The sequence below is a fragment of the Vulpes lagopus genome, chromosome 21 (assembly GCF_018345385.1).
Source record: "Vulpes lagopus strain Blue_001 chromosome 21, ASM1834538v1, whole genome shotgun sequence".
Lineage (NCBI taxonomy): Eukaryota > Metazoa > Chordata > Mammalia > Carnivora > Canidae > Vulpes > Vulpes lagopus.
The window spans coordinates 39,210,626-39,232,267 of record NC_054844.1 but is presented as its reverse complement, the minus strand read 5'-3'; the positions used below and the strand labels follow the sequence as shown (position 1 = coordinate 39,232,267).

General features: G+C 40.9%; 1 pseudogene; it reads left to right on the top strand.

Moving 5' to 3' along the window:
- Window positions 1-200: 200 nt before the first annotated feature.
- Window positions 201-8,958, top strand: LOC121479785 (annotated as a pseudogene).
- Window positions 8,959-21,642: the final 12,684 nt, after the last annotated feature.

The following is a 21,642-nucleotide window of genomic DNA, read 5'->3' as shown; positions in this document are numbered from 1 at the left end:
TACAGTTTCCTTCAAAATATTGTCAAATGGTTCCTATATTTTGACAGCTAGCATTTTCAATGCTCATGACAATATGGATACATGTGGAGTATGCTAAAATTCCTGGTTTTCATTCCTTTGTCCTCAAACTTTTTATACAACTAGGTAGCATCTATACACAACTATCTCATGTGTGCTTTTCCTGTCCTCCCTTCTCAAGCATGTCACAGATGGTGGAACTTAGGAACAGGATCACAGTGACAGAGTTTATCCTCGTGGGCTTTGAGCAGAGCTCCTCTTCCACTCAGGCACTACTCTTTGCTCCCCATGTCCATGAATGGCCTTATCATCTTCATCACCTGGACAGACCCAGGCTCAACAGCCCCATGTACTTCTTCCTTGGTCACCTGTCCTTCCTGGATGTCTGCTTCATCACCACCACTATCCCACAGATGCTGATCCACCTGGTGGTCAAGGAATATCTCCTTTGCCTCTTGCTTGACCCAAATGTATCTGGTTTTTGGTGTAGGTGTGGCCAAGTGCACCCTCTTGGCTTTTATGGCCTATGACGGTTATGTTGCTATCTGCCACCCACTCAGCTATGCCCAGATCATGAGTCACAGGTCTGTGTGAAGCTGGTGAGTACTGCCTGGCTCTTTGGGCTGATCAATGGCATCTTTCTTGAGAATATGTCATTCTGGAATCCCTTCTATAGAGACACCTACATAGAAAACTTGTCACTGGCCTGGATGCATGTTGTGCAGTTTAAATATTTCCCTTTTCTCCATGAAGATTCCTTCCTGTGTCTTGCTTTATTTATAATACACTACATTTCTTGAGGCTCTGCTCACACCTCTTCTTTTTCTCCTACCCCTAGTCAGTTACCTAAAGTCTAGAGCATGGGTTCTCAGCAGAGATGATTCTCTTGCCCAGGAGGTATTTGGCAATATCTGAAAACAGTTTTTAGTTGTCACAACAGGAAAGGGATGTGTGCTACTGGCACCTAGTAGGTAGAGGCCAGGGAAGTTGCTGAACATCCTATAATACATAGAACAGCCATCACAATAAAGAGTTATGCAACCCACGAAATCACTGGCACTGAGGATGAGTAACCCTGGTAAGGAGATGAAGTATTTAAAGAGCAGAATGAAGAAGATGATGAAAGATATTAATATTGCAAAAAGAAGAGGCAAGATAAAACCAAGAATTTAGAATACAGAATTCTATATAAAAATAAACATTTGGTTTACTGTGGGCATGATTCCTGTTAGCACTGCCATGGCAACAATCTATATAAGTAGTTGTAATAAAAAAAAAAAAACCTACTCTAAAACCTCTATGTTTGTCTCTATCTGAGCTTACTGTACCCATAGGTTTATCAAGTTACAGGACTTTTCTACCCAGTAATGTCCTCCTATGAGCCACTAGCATGGACTCACTTAAAATCTTCCCTTTTCCAATGTTACTTCAACCCAAACCTTATCTACTCAGTAGTCATCTTTCCCTTGTTCCCATCAATCTCACGTTCCTGCCTAACTGAAAACTAATATTCATCACCTTTGCTCATTTGCAGTAAGACTCCTGCAAATGCCATTTAGTGCAAAACCTGAAAACCATGTAGGAAGACTTATGGGAATACTTCCTAAAATGTCAACATTTTTCTCATTCACTTTATTAATCTCCTTCTTTCACCAACGCATTTATTTCCCCATCCAGATGGTCCACTCTACCTTTTACGCATGCTACATATTTTCTTTTGCCCCTCTAGAACTAAATACACACTTTTCCCTCTGGTCTGTATCTGGAAGACAGACTTTGTTGGTTGCCTCATTGGTTGCCTTCTACAACCTAGGTGGCCTCAACTAAGAGTTACTTAGTAGGATAGAGGAAGGCAGGAGAAGAATATTTGAGGATGTTTATTGACCTGGTCCTTCCCTGATGTGCCAGAGTTACTGTCGGGTGGCCTTCTCCTACAGCTCCCTTCCCTGACCCAATAAGGTGTTATCTGCTCCTTTCTCTTGAGAGGCCAGGATGCTTCACCATCCCTTTTTGATTCCTCTTAACCCTTCCACATCCTTGTAAGCACCTCATTATTCCTATTTAAGTATACCAACCATTTCCCCCCAGCACAGTAACCTAGTAAAGGTAGCAGGCATGTATTACCAAACACAAATTGAAAATATCTCAAAATAGAACATATACTAGTCCATAGAGCAAATCTCAAATCATGTCAATGATATGAAGTCACACAGACCAAGTTCTCTGATGATAAGGCACTTAAGTTAGAAATCAGTATCAAAAAGTTAACTAGGGGATCCCTGGGTGGTGCAGCGGTTTAGCGCCTGCCTTTGGCCCAGGGTGCGATCCTGGAGACCCGGGATCGAATCCCACATCGGGCTCCCGGTGCATGGAGCCTGCTTCTCCCTCTGCCTGTGTCTCTGCCTCTTTCTCTCTCTCTCTGTGACTATAATACATAAATAAATAAAAATTTAAAAAAAAGTTAACTAGAAGGAAACCCATATGGTTGGAAATTAAGAAACAGAACTCTAATTCTCCCACTTACCAAAGAAGGAATAGAAGTCTGGTCCAACATGGAAAAAGTTAAAGAGCTTGGACATTGTCACTTCCACCGTCACCAAAAACCAAGGGTAAACCAAGGGAACGTCAACAACACTTCTTAGATCTATCACAGAATTAAAGGCACAGGGGAAAGCACCACCCCAAAAACTGGGAAACAGGTGAACACAGAAAATGACAGCTTTCTGGGAGTAGAAACTGTAACTGGAGACTGGCCAGAATACTTAGAGGGGCATCGACTACTTATTGGAGTCTGGGAACGGGCTAACTTCAGAGATAAAAACTCCTAAGGGTCTGCCCTTCGTGGAACCCTCATAGATTCATAAGTTTTAGTTCCAGCAGCTTCACCAGATTCTCATGATACAGATTAGGAAAAAATCCCCTTGTGATCAGCAGGGAGAAGGGACAAGTTAACCTTTAGAAAGAAGCCCAGAGAGCACTGTCTGGCCTCAAGGAAAACTATCTTATGAGATCCGAACGAATCTAAGGAAGGATTCATGAGACACAGACACAGAGACACACACACACAGCACTGAGAAAGACCATTGAGTGTTACAGCCCGGGGGTACAGGCACACTGGAAGACCTAATCATAGGACTATGGAATGCTTCTGCTCCCCTTTACCTAACCACCACATCAATATGGTGGAAACTTTCAAAGATCACAGCTGAAAGAACTGCAATGCTCAGACCTTATTTAAAGATCCTAAAGGGAAACCAAAAAGGACAGCAAAGGAGAGAAAAACAAGGACATGAAAAAGAAATGTGAACATCTGAAACCACAGATATAGCAAGCATTAAAGCATTTGTTAGTCTAATGCCTAACAAAATTTCCCACTAAGTGCCTATTTGTGTCAGTTCCTTTTAACTGATACCTCATGTTGGGGTTTCAACAACAGAATTGATTATGATACTAACTGGAAAATTTTACAAACTCAAAATTAGTAGTGGAACTAATTATAATTTTGTGGGATATACTTAGAGCAATGCTCTCTTATTAGGAAAAAAAAGTTAAAAAGTAATAAATTAGGCTACCAACTGAATCACAGAATAATGGACTGTGCAAAGAATATAGATGGATAAAAATGCATATAATATATTGATTCAGACAAATCTAAAGATTGATTAAATTGTTAGAATTAGTAGTTTTGCAGGTCTGTCGCATGTCTGATAAAAAATTAACATACTTAAACAATATTAAGAATGAAAGCACAGAAGTCAAAATCTCTCTCTTTGCAGATGACATGACACTGTTCATGTAACACCCAGAAGACTCTACTCCAAGGTTGCTAGAACTCATATAGCAATTCGGCAGTGTGGCAGGATACAAAATTAATGCCCAGAAATCAGTGGGACTTCTATACACTAACAATGAAACTGAAGAAAGAGAAATTAAGGAGTCAATCCCATTTACAATTGCACCCCAAAGCATAAGATACCTAGGAGTAAACCTAACCAAAGAGGTAAAGGATCTATACCCTAAGAACTACAGCACTTCAAAGAAATTGAGGAAGACACAAAGAAATGGAAAAATATTCCATGCTCTTAGATTGGAAGAATTAATATTATGAAAATGTCAATGCTACCCAGGGCAATTCACACATTCAATGCAATCCCTATCAAAATACTACGGACTTTCTTCACAGTGTTGGAACAAATAATCTTAAGATTTGTGTAGAATCAGAAAAGACCCCGAATAGCCAGGGGCATATTGAAAAAGAAAACCAGAGCCAGGGACATCAAAATGCCAGATTTCAAGTTGTACTCCAAAGCTGTGATCATCAAGACACTGTGGTACTGACACAAAAAGAGACAAACAGAGCAATGGAACAGAATAGAGAATCTAGAAATGGGCCCTCAACTCTATGGTCAACTAATATTTGACAAAGCAGGAAAGACAATCCACTGGAAAAAGGACAGTCTCTTCAATAAAGGGTGCTGGGAAAATTGGACATCCACATGCAGAAGAATGAAACTAGACCACTCTCTTGCACCATACACAAAGATAAACTCAAAATGAATGAAAGATCTACATGTGATACAGGAATCCATCAAAATCCTAGAGGAGAACACAGGCAACACCCTTTTTGAACTTGGCCACAGCAGCTTTTTGCAAGGTACATCTATGAAGGCAAGGAAACAAAAGCAAAAATGAATTATTGGTACTCCATCAAGATAAACAGCTTCTGCACAACCAAAGAAACAGTCAACAAAACTAAAAGACAACCTATAGAATGGGAGAAGATATTTGCAAATGACATTATCAGAGAAAGGGCTAGTATCCGATCTAGAAAGGACTTATTAATCTCAACACCCAAGAAACAAACAATCCAATCATGAAATGGGCAAAAGAACAGAAATTTCATAGAGGAAGACATCCACATGGCCAACAAGCACATAAAAAAAGGCTCCGCATCACTTGCCATCAGGGAAATACAAATCAAAACCACAATGAGACACCACCTCACACCAGTGAGAATGGGGAAAATTAACAAGACAGGAAACAACTAATGTTGGAGAGGATGTGGAGAAAGGGGAACCCTCTTGCACTGTTGGTAGGAATGTGAACTGGTGCAGCCACTCTGGAAAACTGTGTGGAGGTTCCTCAAAGAGTTAAACATAGACCTGCCCTATGACCCAGCAATTGCACTACTGGGGATTTACCACCAAGATACAGATGCAGTGAAATGCCGGGACACCTGCAACCCAGTTTATAGCAGCAATGTCCACAATAGCCAAACTCTGGAAGGAGCCTCAGTGTCCATCAAAAGATGAATGGATAAAGGAGATGTGGTCTACATATACAATGGAATATTACTCAGCCATTAGAAACAACGAATACCCACCATTTGCTTCAACTTGGATGGAACTGGAGGGTATTATGCTGAGTGAAATAAGTCAATCGGAGAAGGACAAACATTATATGGTTTCATTCATTTGGGGAATATAAAAATTAGTGAAAGGGAATAAGTGGGGAATGAGTGAAAACATCAGTGAGGGTGACAAAACATGAGAGACACCTAACTCTGGGAAATGAACAAGGGGTGGTGGAAAGGGAGGTGGGCAGGGGGTTGGGGTGACAGGGTGATGGGCACGGGGCGGGGGCACTTGGCAGGATGAGCACTGGGCGTTAGCCTATATGTTGGCATATCAAACTCCAAAAAAAAATATACAAAAAAAAAAGAATGAAAGCACAAAATTACAGATGTTACCGAATGAGTTATAAGAGGCCTTCTGTTTCTGATATTGAGGGACCAATGTAATTTAGACCAACTACATCACTAAGAACAACAAAACCTGTCAAAAATATTTTAAAACATCCACTTGAAGTCACTAAAGCACTAACTAAAAAGGAATGGGGAGATCTGCATTTGAGCATATCTAGGAAGAGCTGATAAGAGGATTAGTAAAGTGGGAGATATGTCATAAAGAAGATGAAGGAAAGAATGGATAGAGCAAATACAATATCTGAAGAGATATTTTTCCAAATCTGAAGATCTTGGAAATCTTTTTCCAAGATTTTTCCTAAACTGAAGGACATCACTTCACGAGTTAAAGAGGCCCTAAGTGCACCCAATGTATATCATTTATAAAAAGAAATACACACGTGGGCACATCATTAGAACTCCTGAAAAAGACACAAATAGGGAAAATTTAACAGCTGCCTGAAGAAAAGAAAAATTCCTTTCAAAAGAAGCAGAATTAAGGATACCTGGATGTCTCAGCAGTTGAGCATCTGCCTTTGGCTCAGGTCATGATCCCGGAGTCCTGAGATGGAGGCCCACATCAGGCTGCCTGCATGTATCCTGCTTCTCCCTCTGCCCATGTCTCTGTCTCTGTCTCTGTCTCTCTCTCTCTCTTATGAATAAATAAATAAAATCTTTTTAAAAACAACAAAAGACACAAAAGAAACACAATTAGATTGACAGCTGTCTTCGCAACAATAAAAGTCAAAGTTTAAAATTATCTTATAAAAAACTCCACTGTAGTGGACCAGAGAGGAGCTGGAAGTCAAAGATAACACTCCAGCAGGACTGGAAGAGAGCACACATCAACATTGTGAACTGCCTGTGGTGGCCATGTGGCCAGGACCCATGGGCAGCCTTCAGAAACTGACAGCAATGCCTGACTAACAGCCAGCAAGGAGGTAGGTATCTCAGTGGTACAACTGCATAGAAATGGCTTTTACCAACAACCAGTGAGCTTGGGAGAGGATCCCAAGCCTCAGATGAAAATCACAGCCTGGCTGACAGTTTGAGGTCAACCTGGTGGGACCCTGAGCAGAATACCCAGCTAACCATACCCAGATTCCAGACCCAAGGAAACTGAAAGATAATATATTTGTCTTGTTTTGAGTCCCTGAATTTGTGGCAATTTGTTACATAGCAATAGACTAATAACACAAGCTTCCGAAATTCTAAGATAATCCTATGAAAAGTTTTATGATATTAAATCTGCTTGGATAAATAAAAAAGTAAAGGAAAAATATTATATTCATGGGTGATGAAAGAAACATAACACACTTTTAATCATAAAGCTAAGTGATTAGCTTAGGAATACTTCATAAAAATGAAGATGACGCAAAGAAATAGACATTCCATGCTCATGAATTGAAAGAACAAATATCAATAAAATGTCCATTCTGCTCAAAGCAATCTACACATTTCATGCAATCCCTATCAAAATACCAACAGCATTTTTCAGAGAAGTAGATTTTAAAAATCCTAAACATCATGTGGAACCACCAAAGACCCCAAATAGCACAAGCAATCTTGAAAAAGAAAAGCAGGGCAGCCCCGGTGGCACAGTGGTTTAGCGCCGCCTGCAGCCTGGGGCATGATCTGGAGACCCTGGATCGAGTCCCACGTCAGGCTCTCTGCATGGAGCCTGCTTCTCCCTCTGCCTGTGTCTCTGCCTTTCTCTCTCTCTCTCTCTCTCTCTCTCTCTCTCTCTCTCTGCATCTCTATGAATAAATAAATAAATAAAATCTTTAAAAAAAAAAAGAAAAAGAAAAGAAAAGCTGGAGGTTTCACAATTCCACACACTCAGCCACTGAGCCCCTCATGTGCCCCTGAATTAGGTGTTAATTTGAAAATGGTGGTAGAGGTATATGGTGGAGTTCAGAGAAGAAGCAATCTGCATATTTAGAATGAGTCAGGACAACAGCATCAGAAACTTCAACTTTATAGGAGTCCAGGCTCTCCAGGAGTACAAAGAAGAGCGTTAGAGATTGCGGGGATGTGAGGATGACCGCAGTTTTCTCAGGTTTTACACAATCTAACTCAGTGCTGAGCAGGCTGGATCTTAGAAGAACAGTGGGTGGATCAGGAGAAAAAAAGTTCTTCAGATCTGAAGAAGGGAAGTGTGATCAGGGAGTGGTAGAGGACACTGGTTAGGAGGGGAGCATGTTATCAAGGTGAGCATGTGACTGTGTGTTTACCACCCTATTGACATCATTTAACAAGTTGACTGGAGCAGAGTGGGTACTCACCCAATGTTTATTATTGTGTTGAATGCAGCATAATGGTATGAAAAAGTATTTCATTGGGGACACAGGGAGCACTGCCTACGTCATCAGAAACCCTAGCTAGAAAATGATTTCATTTTTTTTATTTTTTTATTTATTTATGATAGTCACAGAGAGAGAGAGAGAGGGAGGCAGAGACATAGGCAGGGGGAGAAGCAGGCTCCATGCACCGGGAGCCCGATGTGGGATTCAATCCCGGGTCTCCAGGATCGCGCCCTGGGCCAAAGGCAGGCGCCAAACCGCTGTGCCACCCAGGGATCCCCTAGAAAATGATTTCAAAATAAAGTTGATAGACTAGAGTTAAAAGGCTTCAGGATTTGAAGCTGAGGACATGGGGATAATGATACCTCTGGGCCACTTTGTCTATCATATTATCAGGTCAATGGACCAGAACTTTCGTGGAAAAACCTGAGACTATTCTATACACCAGGCACCTGCCATGGACACAGCCTCACAAGGGAGCACTGGAATGAACTGGTATGAGACTATCCCTGGAGATCCAGTTAGAATGGTAATACCTCACAGAAGATAGTTGTTGGTCTTATTATACTTGGCTCCTCACAGTAACCGGTTAGAATCTCACACCTGCCTGTGTGCATATACTCCTTGCCCTATAAACAAGCTTCTGGTTTGGAGCAAAATTCACTGCACCCTCACTCTGTGTCTGTGGATCACTCTTCCGGGCCTGAGATCAGCACAGCCAATGTCATCGCCTTCATTTACCAAAGCCCATGGAGAAGGTCAGTGAACGTGCTCACTTCTGCAGTGAAAGCTGACCCTGACTTGGATGGCATCCTTCAGAGATTAATCCCCCTGGTTCCCTCAGTGACCACCTGTGTTCAGATGCCACCAAGGGTCTGCACACGGAGGCCATGAAGGAGACTCCATTAACCTCCAGCTTGTCCATTTCTCCCTCTCTAGTTGCCTACCTCCGTCTCTGCTTTTCTAATTCTCTCTCAACTACTCTGTTCTCTGAATCACCCCCCTGAGTTTCCATCAGGCTCTCAGAGTCTGCCCAGCAGTGCTCATGCCTCTGGATGAGGGGCACATGCCTTGCATGTGCTTGGTGGGGCCAGTCTGGTTTGCAAAGACCCATCTCTAACTGATGCAGAGAGGGAGACAATCCAGAAGGTCAGTCTTTCATTTCCAGAACTTGAGGGAGCAGTACCTTAATACCTGGCTATTTGATTCTGATTCACATGACCAGGGAGCTATGCCTAGCCTGCCTAGACACCCTCTTAATCTCGTTTTCCACCTTTGGCTTTTCTCCTCATTAATTCTGTGCCATGATTTGGGTCCTTAGTTCTCTGTTTCCTGATGAGCTTCTCTGTCCTTTCCCTGCAGGGCCACCTGTTCCTAACTTTTCCACATATACAGCATTTTATGACATGTGAAAACTTTTCCTAGTTCCTTCTCTCTATTGCAGTCTCTCTCCAGTTCTCTCTTGGGCTTTAACTTTTTTCCTTTTTTGTTTAGTGTGGGTGGGATCTCTCCACTATGTCTAGGGCTACTTTTTCTCATTTCTTCCTTCTCTCAACCCTTCCACTTGGTGTTTTTGCATGTTGGTATTACCTGGTATTTTGTTTTCTTGTTCCCTGGAGAAAGAGAGGCTGATAAGTGATTCAAGGATGATCTTCTCTTAGTGATTGTGCTCCAGAGCTTAAGGCTGATGTTTTTGCAATGTTTCTGTAAGCCAGATTAAGAGTAAATGGGACTCGAATATTTGGGGGTTAAAACTGAGTCAGATGGAAACATCCTCCTGACAGAGAGAGGTAGGAACCATTAGAAGTAAGGAGATCCTCCTCTTTCTCATGGTTTCTGCATGTGAGAAGTTGCAGATGTTTACAGTAGTCCTTGCACATGTGAAGTGAAACCACAGAGAGAGGGAGAAGAAACAGAGATCACATCTAATGTTTTTTAATGTGCAATACATGGCAACCTCTAATTACATGTTATTTTAGCTAATCCTTATTTTATAGGAGAAAAAACTTGTGACTCAGCTAGCCAACTGCACATTATAAGTGACAATGCCAAGATTGAATTTCAGGTATGCTTGCCTCTAAAGTTCCTGTCCTTAGCCCCTTAGCCTCACTGCTTCCCTATAAGGTGAGATACCAGGTTCCAGATATTTGTGATGTCTAAATATGTAAGTACCCACCTTTTAAAATCATCCATTTGTTAGTCTAGGAATCCTTATGACTTCAGCTTTTTTTCTTTTCTATTCTATCAGTACGTATTTCTCTCCCTCCTCTCTCTCACGATCTCTCACTTTTTCTCTCTTTCTTCTCTAAGGTCCTTAGAGTCATTCCAGATTTCTTTCTCGAAATTTAAAATGCAAATTAGCTGAGATTCACTAATACCACAGAACAGCTGAAATTACCTACTCTTCCCATGTTGAATAATTCTTGATTACTAAAGTCTCCTCTTCAATTTCTTATTCATCCCTCTTTGGACATATACACAGGCCCTCAACATTCAGGGAAGATCATTAGGCATACCTTGCATATCGTTTCCTCTCTCTTTCCCTTGGTTTTTTGGTTGTTTTTAAGTTTCCATCTGGCAGGTGACTGCATTAAGGGAAAAGAGCAGTACGTGTAGTCTGGTTTCACTATAGGTTCTAATGGGACAGTAAGTTCACATTAAGGGTCAGATAGTGAATGGAGAAGGCCAAGGGAGAGCAAGTCCTATGGGATGGAGACAGGCAACATATGGAGTTAGAACTTCAGCTATGATATGAAATTGAGGTTATTTTTGGTAATTCCATTATTTATGGTGTCTCCCATTAGTTCAGATCAATAGGAAGGATCTTCTGGGAGAGCATGTAACCTACATTTACCTTTTGCACATCACAGGAATCTAGCCCATCACAAACACCTGCCTTGGTCAGCATTGGCACATGTATAACACGTGTTGGCCAGGCCAGGCCATTGTCACGGACTGCAGGCACTCCAGAGAACTTCGGGTTCAGAGATATAGGGAGAGATAGAAGTGTATCCAGGAGCAAAGAGGTAGCTGAAGCAAAAAGAAGGCAGAAGACTAAAAAACAATGAGAGAATTTAGAACATTTCTACAATTTACCTCAATGGGCTAAATCTCTGTTGTGGGCCAGTTACGACCACACCCAGTGAGGAGCAAAGAGACTACTCAGTGTCCATCTCACTTAAGAAAAAGAGATATTGGAATGTACTTAAAATAGAAAAGAGGGGAAATGGTAGGTCTATAGAAACACTTCTGCAGTGAGTTTGTAAGACATTGACATGGGTTGCTAAGTTGTAACAGAGTTGCCAGCAGAAGAGGCCTCCAGGAACTCTCAGTGATGATTGGTTGTCCTTCCTTAGAAATCATTTACATCTGTCTTCCACATGCCTTCTCAACCATGGATCCATATGCTTTGGTCTCTACAACATTGTTAGGTCCTCCAAGGCAAAAATCTGTTACCCATTGCCTTCTAATTTTATTCCTAAATTCCTCAAAGTTCATGTGTTAGTGAAAATCATGGCATTCCAAAGCTACTTCTCAAATTTGAAAATCTTCAAAACTGCCACAATTACCGGCACTCCCAAATAATGTGTAAATTCAGAAGGAAAACCAAGGATATCTTTCTGGCCATGTAAGGATTTGTTTCTATTTTCTAATGATGGAGCTGGTGCAGTAGGATGCAGAGTAAGGCCCGGCAGATAATGGTTCTTTCTAAAGACCTTACAAGGTCTTTCTAATTTCACTTTGCTCCTGGTGAACAGGCTCACTGTAGTTTACTGTCTCCAATAATTTTGATGTGAGACCCCACCTAGCTAGATACAACTACTTGGTTCTCTCCCTCCGCAGATAGGTAGCAAAATCTTCCAAACAACTCTAAGTTGTGCATCTTCCTGATCTGGTTGTGGATGTCTCACTAACAAAGAGCTCTATAGATCCTGGTTGCCGTTCTCTTTTAGCAAGGCCAAATCCAAGGTTCACCCTCATTCCTTTCTAGAGGTTTTCATCATGTCTATATCTTTGAAAGATTAATAGCCCTCCTTTTGCTTTTTCAAATCTGATTTCTTTTTTTTAAAAGATTTATTTATTTATTTATTTATGATAGACAGAGAGGGGCGGGGGCAGAGACAGGAGGAGGGAGAAGCAGGCTCCATGCCAGGAGCCCAACCTGGGACTCAATTCCGGGACTCCAGGATCGCGCCCTGGGCCAAAGGCAGGCGCTTAACTGCTGAGCCACCCAGGGATCCCCTCAAATCTGATTTCTAAATCATCATTGTCCCTGTTAGTTAGAAATTGATTATCCCCTTTACAGTGAACCTTACCTTGTCTGAGCTGGAATCAGGTGGATGCCATTGCCTTCTTCCTGAAGGCTGCCTGTTGATCTAATTTTATTAGGAGATTTTTCAGCCTGGCTCTTAGCTCTCAGTCTTGAGAAGCAATGGAAATCTTCACTCAATTTCCAAAGAAGCTCAATGAGTTAACATTTTTTTCATTTTATAAATTTGATTTCAAATTTATTGGGTATCGGCCAGTATAGAGTTTGGTGCCTCTAATATATATGTGTATTGTCCAAGTGGGGACAGGAATTCAACCTTTTTATTAAATATTGATGAGAAACTGGTTTTCATCATGGAATCTATCCTTTGTATCACCATAATCACCTATCTAATAATAATTCCATTTACTAAAAGAACACCTCTTTAGGGGCACATTCTTTTTCCTAAAATCTTTTTCAAAGATTAGATATAATTTCATTTGGTTTCAGACTTTCTAGGCTTAATCCATGTTCCTGTTTAGATTGGCCACGTTTTCTTTTATACAAATGCTCTTGTCCAAGAACCACCTCTGAATCTCTCAGTCATTAGCAGATATTTTTTCTTGAACCTGATATTTTTTCTTGCTATACATATTTTGCCTGAGTGTTTCATTATTGTATTATTCTGAGATATGACATATTTTATTGAAGCCCTAGTGGAGCTCTTAACTATATCATAGTACAGTTAAACTGTGAATTATCTCTACCTTCAACTGTACTGCATGTTCTGCCAGAACATAACAATGCTTAGAAATACATTTTTAATTTGCAGAATCAGTGTTTAAAAGGCTTCAGGCATTTGGAGCATTACTGACATTTTTTTCAAGGTTATATAATTTGTTTTCTTTTAATAAATTTATTTTTTATTGGTGTTCAATTTACCAACATACAGAATAACACCCAGTGCTCATCCCATCTAATATTTTTTATTTATCCAGAGACCTGGAAGAAGAGACTTTAGATTTGTTGAGCACTTTCCCTAGTACAAATACTGTTCTGTGTGATTTACATATATACATGTTTACATACACTCACATTTTTTTACATTATTTTATTTAAATTCATTTTGCCCACATATAGTATAACACCCAGGGCTCCTCCCATCTAGTTCTCTTCTCAGTATTGGTCACACAGTTACTCCATCCATCTCCCCCACCCCCGGCGCTTCCACAAACTTTTGTTTGTTTCCCAGAGTTGGGGGTCTGTCATGGTTTATCTCCCTCTCTGATTTTTCCCACTCAGTTCCCCTCCTTTCCCTTATAATCCCTTTCACTATTTCTTTTATTCCACACATGAGTGAAACCATATGTTGATTGATGTATTCCACTCAGCGTAATACCCTCTAGTTTCATCCATATCAAAGCAAATGGTGGGTATTCATCTTTTCTGATGGCGGAGTAATATTCCATTGTATATTTATACCACATACTTTTTTACACAACAAATATATTTATTGGTTTATGTAATATAAAAGTCCAGAGTAAGATTTTGAGTGTATCTCCACACAGTTTTCCAGAGTGGCTGCACCAGTTCACATTCCCACCAACAGTGTAAGAGGGTTCCCTTTTCTCCGGATCCTCTCCAACGTTTGTGGTCTCCTGCCTTGTTAATTTTCCCCATTCTTACTGCTGTGAGGTGGTATCTCATTGCATTTGATTTGTATTTCCCTGATGGCAAGTGATGCAGAGCATTTTCTCATGTGCGTGTTGGCCATGTCTATGTCTTCCTCTGTGAGATTTCTCTTCATGTCTTTTGCCCATTTCATGATTGGATTGTTTGTGTCTTTGGTGTTGAGTTTAAGAAGTTCTTTATAGATCTTGGAAACTAGCCCTTTATCTGATACATCATTTGCAAATATCTTCTCCCATTCTGTAGGTTGTCTTTTAGTTTTGTTGACTGTATCCTTTGCTGTGCAAAAGCTTCTTATCTTGATGAAGTCCCAGTAGTTCATTTTTGCTTTTGTTTCTTTTGCCTTTGTGGATGTATCTTGCAAGAAGTTACTGTGGCCAAGTTCAAAAAGGGTGTTGCCTGTGTTCTCCTCTAGGATTTTGATGGAATCTTGTCTCACATTTAGCTCTTTCATCCATTTTGAGTTTATCTTTGTGTATGGTGTCAGAGAATGGTCTACCTTCATTTTTCTGCATGTGGATGTCCAATGTTCCCAGCACCATTTATTGAAGAGACTGTGCTTTTTTCCAGCGGATAGTCTTTCCTACTTTGTCAAATGTTAGTTGACCATAGAGTTAAGGGCCCATTTCTGGGTTCTCTATTCTGTTTCATTGATCTATGTGTCTGTTTTTGTGCCAGTACCACACTGACTTAATGATCACAGCTTTGGAGTACAACTTGCAATCTGGCATTGTGATGCCCCCGGCTCTTGTTTTCTTTTTCAATATTTCCCTGGGTATTCAGGGTATTTTCTGATTCCACACAAATCTTAAAATTATTTGTTCCAACACTGTGAAGAAAGTCCATGGTATTTTGATAGGGATTGCATTGAACATGTAAATTGCCCTGGGTAGCATTGAAATTTTCACAATATAATTCTTCCAATCCAAGAGCATGGAATATTTTTCCATTTCTTTCTGTCTTCCTCAATTTCTTTCAGAAGTGCTATAGTTCTTAGGGTATAGATCCTTTACCTCTTTGGTTCGGTTTACTCCTAGGTATCTTATGCTTTGGGGTGCAATTGTAAATGGGATTGATTCCTTCATTTCTTTTTCTTCAGTTTCATTGTTACTGTATAGAAATGGCACTGATTTCTGGGCATTGATTTGTATCCTGCCACATTGCCGGATTGCTATGTGAGTTCTAGCAATCTTGGGGTGGAGTTTTTTGCGTTTTCTACGTACAGTATCAAGTCATCTGCAAAGAGGAAGAGTTTGACTACTTCTGTGCCAATTTGAATGCCTTTTATTTCTTTTAGTTGTCTGATCGCTGAGGCTAGGACTTCTAGTACTATGTTGAATAAGAACAGGGAGAGTGGACATCCCTGTCTTGTTCCTGATCTTAGGGGAAAGGCTCTTGGGTTTTCCCCATTGAGAATGATATTTACTATGGGCTTTTCGTAGATGGCTTTTAAGATGCTGAGGAATGTTCCCTCTATCCCTACACTCTGAAGAGTTTTGAGCTGGAATGGATGCTGTATTTTGTCAAATGCTTTCTCTGCATCTATTGAGAGGATCATATGGTTCTTGTTTTTTCTCTTGTTGATATGATCTATCACGTTGATTGCTTAATGAGTGTTGAAACAGCCTTGCATCCTAGGGATAAATCCCAGTTGGTCATGGTAAATAATCTTCTTAATGTACTGTTGGATCCTATTGGCTAGTATCTTGTTGAGAATTTTGGCATCTGTGTTCATCAGGAATATTGGTATAATTCTATTTGGTGCGGTCTTTGTTTGGTTTTGGAATTAAGGTGAAGCTGGCCTCATAGAACGAGTTTGGAAGTATTTCATCCCTTTCTATCTTTTGGGACAGCTTTAGTAGAATAGATATTGTTTCTTCTTTAAACGTTTGATAGAATTCCCCTGGGAAGCCATCTGGCCCTGGACTTTTGTGTCTTGGGAGTTTTTTGATGAGTCCTTCAATTTCCTCCATGGTTATTGGCCTGTTCAGGTTTTCTATTTCTTCTTGTTCCAGTTTTGGTAATTTGTGGTTTTCTAGATATGCGTCCATTTCTTCTAGATTGCCTAATTTATTGGTGTATAGCTGCTCAGAATTCATTTCTAAAATCATTTGTATTTCCTTGGTATTGGTTGTGATCATTCCTTTTTCATTCGTGATTTTATTAATTTGAGTCTTTTTTCTTTTTAATAAGGCTGGCTAGTGGTTTATGTATCTTATTAATTCTTTCAAAGAACCAACTCCTTGTTTTGTTGATCTGTTCTACAGTTCTTCTGGTCTCTATTTCATTGAGTTCTGCTCAAATCTTTATTAACTTTCTTCTTCTGCTGGTGTAGGTTTTATTTGCTGTTCTTTCCCTAGTTCCCTTAGGTGCAAGGTTAGCCTGTGTATTTGAGTTTCTTCCAGTTTTTTGAGGGATGCTTGTATTGCGGGGTTTTTCCCTCTTAGGACTGCTTTTGCTGTATCCCAAAGATTTTGACTGGTTGTGTCTTCATTCTCATTAGTTTCCATGAATCTTTTTAATTCTTCTCTAATTTCCTGGTTGACCCTTTCATCTTTTAGCAGGATGCTCTTTAACCTCCACGTATTTGAATTTCTTCTTGTGATTGAGTTCTAGTTTCAAAGCATTGTAGTCTGAAAATATGCAGGGGACATTCCCAATCTTTTGGTATCAGTTGAGACCTGATTTGTGACCCAGTATGTGGTCTATTCTGAAGAATGTTCCATGTGCACCTGAGAAGAATGTGTATTCAGTTGTGTTCAGATGCAAAGTTCTGGAAATATCTGTGATATCCATCTGGTCCAGCGTATCATTTAAAGCTCTTGTTTCTTTGGAGATGTTGTGCTTAGAAGATCTGTCATTTACAGAAAGCACCATGTTGAAGTCTCCCAGTATTAGTGTATTATCTAAGTATGTCTTTACTTTGGTTATTAATTGATGGATATGCTTGGCAGTTCCCACATTAGGGGCATAAATATTCATGATTGTTAGGTCTTCTTGTTGGATAGATCCTTTAAGTGTGATATAGTGGCCCTCTTCATCTCTTACTACAGTCTTTGGGATAAGCTTTAATTTATCTGATATGGGGATTGCTACCCCTGCTTTCTTTTGAAGACCGTTTGAATGGTAAATGGTTCTCCAACCTTTAATTTTCAGGCTGGAGGTGTCCTTAGGTCTCAAATGAGTCTCTTGTAGACAGCAAATAGATGGGTCTTACTTTTTTATCCAGTCTGAAAGCCTGCCTCTTTTGATGAAATCATTAAGCCCATTCACTTTCAGAGTTACTATTGAAAGATACGAATTTAGTGTCATCGTAATACCTATTCAGTCCCTGGTTTTGTGGATTATTTCTTTGAGATTCCTCTTTCTCTTACAGGGTCCCCCTTAATATTTCTTGCAAAAGCTGGTTTGGTAGTCACATATTCTTTCGGTGTCTGCCTATCTTGGAAGCTCTTTATCTCTCCTATTCTGAATGAGAGCCTTGCTGGAGAGAGTATTCTTGGCTGCATGTTCTTCTCATTTAAGACCCCGAATATCCTGCCAGCCCTTTCTGGCCTGCCAGGTCTTTCTGGAGAGGTTTGCTGTTAATCTAATATCTCTCCCCATACCAGTTAGGTATCTCTTGTCTCTTGCTCCTTTAAGGATTTTCTCTTTATCTTTGGAATTTGTGAGTTTCACTATTAAATGTCGAGGTGTTGAACGGTTTTTATTTATTTTAGGGGGGGAGTTCTCTGTCTCCTGGATCTGAATACCCATTTCCCTCCCCAAATTAGGGAAGTTCTCAGCTATGATCTGTTCAAATATACTTTCTGGCCCTCTGGCCCCCTCAGCACTCTCTGCAACCCTAATTATCCATAGATTTTTCCTTCTGAGGGTATCATTCATTGCCTTTAACCTTTCCTCATGGTCTTTTCATTGTTTTTCTCTTTTTTCTTCAGCTTCCTTCCTTGCCATCAACTTGTCTTCTATGTTACTCACTCTTTCTTCCACCTCATTAATTCTTGTCTTTAGGACCTTCAGTTTGGATTGCATCTTATTTAATTGATTTTTAATTTTGGCCTGATTTGATCTAAATTCTGCAGTCATGAAGTCTCTTGATTCCTTTACACGTTTTTCCAGAGCCACCAGTAGCTTTTTAATTGTGCTTCTGAATTGGCTTTCTGACATCGAATTGTAATCCAAGTTCTGTAACTCTGTGACAGAGAGTACGTTTCTGATTCTTTCTTTTGTGGTGAGTTCTTCCTTCTAGTCATTTTGCTCAGTGCACAGTGGCTGAATGAGTAGGCTGAGTAAAGAATATCAACCATGACTTAAGTAAATTTCACCCTAGATGATCCTGATGAGATCAGAGACCAGAAATTGAAAACAAAGATCAGAACGAAATAAAAGAAAAGGACCACTAAAGTGAAAAACAAATTTTAAAACAAAGTAGTAAAAAATAAAAGGCCAAGAACCCCAAAGAAGAAGAGAAAAAAAGAAAAGAGAAAAAATCAAAAGTACAGAGGGGGGAAAAAAGAGAAGAAAAAAAAGGAGGAGGGTCTGGGAGATGGTGGTGGTGACAAAGTAGTAGTGGAGCGAGAATATAGTCTACCTGAGGGGTCCTAGAGGCTGATCCTATTGGTTCTGAGTATATTAAGTTCTGTATGTTAGAAGATGCTCAGTCCAAATTTATATAAACCAGAAATACTTGTAGAGGGCCACAAACATTGACCACCAAAACATAAATGAGATAACAGGGGGGCAGAATGGGAATGAGGAATCTCACAGAATGAACAAGCACATTATACCAGTTGGTTCCAGGTGCATGCTGGTCATGTTTTAGAAGGTATTAACTTCCACCATTGTAGAAAAAAATGAGGCAGAGAAAACAAAAAACACAAAACAAACAAACAAACACACAAAAAACTTATCTTGTATATCTCCCAAAATTAAGTTGAGTATGTTGAAGGGGTTCTAGAGTGGAAAATATATCTAGGACCTGTAATTTGTAGAAATATGAAAGTCTAAAAGGAAGAATCTTAAAAATGAAGACCTGGTAAAGTATTATAGTCAAGATAGGAAAAGAGAAAAAAATTGGAAAATTTTTTTCTTTTCTTTTTTTTTTAATAATAAATTTATTTTTATTGGTGTTCAATTTGCCAACATACATAATAACACCCAGTGCTCATCCCGTCAAGTGCCCCCCTCAGTGTCCGTCACCCATTCACCCCCACCCCCCGCCCTCCTCCCCTTCCACCACCCCTAGTTCGTTTCCCAGAGTTAAGAGTCTTCATGTTCTGTCTCCCTTTTTGATATTTCCTACCCATTTCTTCTCCCTTCCCTTCCAGTCTGATATAAAAACAAGTTAAACTGGAAAAAGGAAGAAAAAAAATCAAAGGAGTATCCTCTAGTTCTATATACTGTAAATCCCTTGATTTCACCTGGAGCTTTCCAGCGCTGCTGGATCAAACATTTGGTCTTCCCCTGTCCTTCCAGCTGGTCTTTTGGGGGAGAGGCCTGTTGTGCTGATTCTCAGGTGTGTGCACCTGGGGGAGATGCCCCACCCCCCCATTGGGTGCTGGGCTCAGTGGGAGCTGTTTACCCCGTGAGACCCCTGCTCCCTGGCAGCCCCACTCCATCCCAGGCACAGGTGACACCAGGAGGAACAAGAACACTGGCGGCGGCCAGCTCTCCAGCCCTAGAGTCAGCTCCCGCAGAAACTACCACAGCTCCCAGTCCACACTGGCCTAGATGCTCTCAGGGTGGCGGGACGCTGATATAGCTTGGGGGCCACCCGGAGGCTGGAGCGTCCTCGTTGTCCTGTGCCCTCCCGCCTCCGCCTGTCCCGGGGGGAGCGCAGGACCCTGGGCTGTGTCCACCTGGAGCCCTGGGATCCGGGGCCTGTGCTGCTGGAATCCCACTCCGGGCTGTGGCCCCAAAGGCAGCAGGTGCAGCCCCCTCCGCCCAGAGCCCCTGCCTGACCCACGGGCTTCTCTCTGCGGCCCCACTGGGTGCACGCTCCAGCCCTTTACCGAGATCGGTGCACTCTACCCCCGGCGCACTTCTGTTAGTGGCTCCAGGAGACTGGAGTCTCCACTGCCCCTCCTGCGATTCTGCTCGATTTCCCTGCTAAATGCCTTTCCGTCTGGGAAGAATCCAGTGTGGATATTTAAAGTTCCTGCTTCTCCAGGGCTGGGCTCTCCTGTCCCAGAGGCTTTCCCACCGGGCTTTAGCCTAGCTCCTCAGGGTGCCCCTCCCTGCTTGATTGTTTTTTTTTTTATTTTTTTCCACCTTCCTACCATGTTAGAAGCAAAAACTCTTTCTCTCTGTAGCTCTCTAAATCTCAGTTCGAATTTGTAGGTTTTCAGGATGGTTTGAAAGTTATCTAGGTAAATTGGTGGGGACAGGTGAGATGAGGACCCTACTCCTCTGCCATCTTGCTGGTGGCCTATACCACATACTCTTTATCCATTCATCTATCAAAGGACATCGTGGCTCCTTCCACAGTTTGGCTATTGTGGACATTGCTGCTATGAACATTGGGGCTCAGGCATTCTGACAGTTCACTACATCAGTATCTTTGTAAATACCCAATAGTGCAATTGATGGCTCCTAGGGTAGCTCTATTTTTAACTTCTTGAGGAACTTGCAGGCTGTTTTCCAGTTGGCATTCCCACCAACAGTGCAAGAGGGTCCCCTTTCTCCACATCCTGTCCAATATTTGTTGTTTCCTGCCTTGTTAATTTCCACCATTCTCACTGGTGTGAGGCAGTATCTCATTGTGGTTTTGACTTATATGTCCCTGATGACAAGCGATGTGGAGCATTTTTTCATGTGCTTGTTGGCCATATGTATGTCTTCTTTGGAGAAATTCCTGTTCATGTCTTCTGCCCATTTGGATTCTTTGTTTCTTGGGACATGCACACACATTTTTGATTGAATGAATAAATTTCCTGGTAATCTTCAAACAACCATACAGATAAATGTGTTTTTCCTCATTTTATAGGGAAAAAAAACAGGTTTATGGAAATTTATTTCTAAAGTTGATGCCACTGGCAACATTAAATAATGAAGAAAGTTGGAATTCAGTTGGTCATTTATTCTACTATTCTTTCAGTAAATGTATTTGAAGACTGCTATGTGCTAGGCAGTCTTCCCAGATATATGGATGCATAATCTCTGTGGTTATGGAGCTCATAATAGAAAGACAGAGATTAAGTAGCATGTAATCAGTGTTTCCTCTAGAACTTCAGGAACAAGTGAAACTTCAGATGGGCAGAACTGGGCAAGAGTGGCAGAAGGCTTCAATTATGCAATGTGGACGTGAGGTTGGTGTTGTAAAGGCAAGATCTTGCTGAATAGAGAAAATGCATGAAGAGTGAATTTCTGAAAGACAGAAAAGCATATACAGATACTTGAAGGCCTAGAAAATTATGGTGTTTGTGGGGGAATGTGAGCTGTGGCTGGACTTCAGGGTGTCTGTAGGAAAGTAAGGGGGAGATTATCTGGACTTAATATAATATGGGGATTAGAAAAAGGGGAGTGCAAGGGTGACTTTGTGGTTTCTGATTTAAAGTACTAAGGGTTCAAATAATACCATTAACTAAGAAAGGAGGTTAGGAGGAGGAAATCATTGATCCTCCTGAGGACACTGATACCTA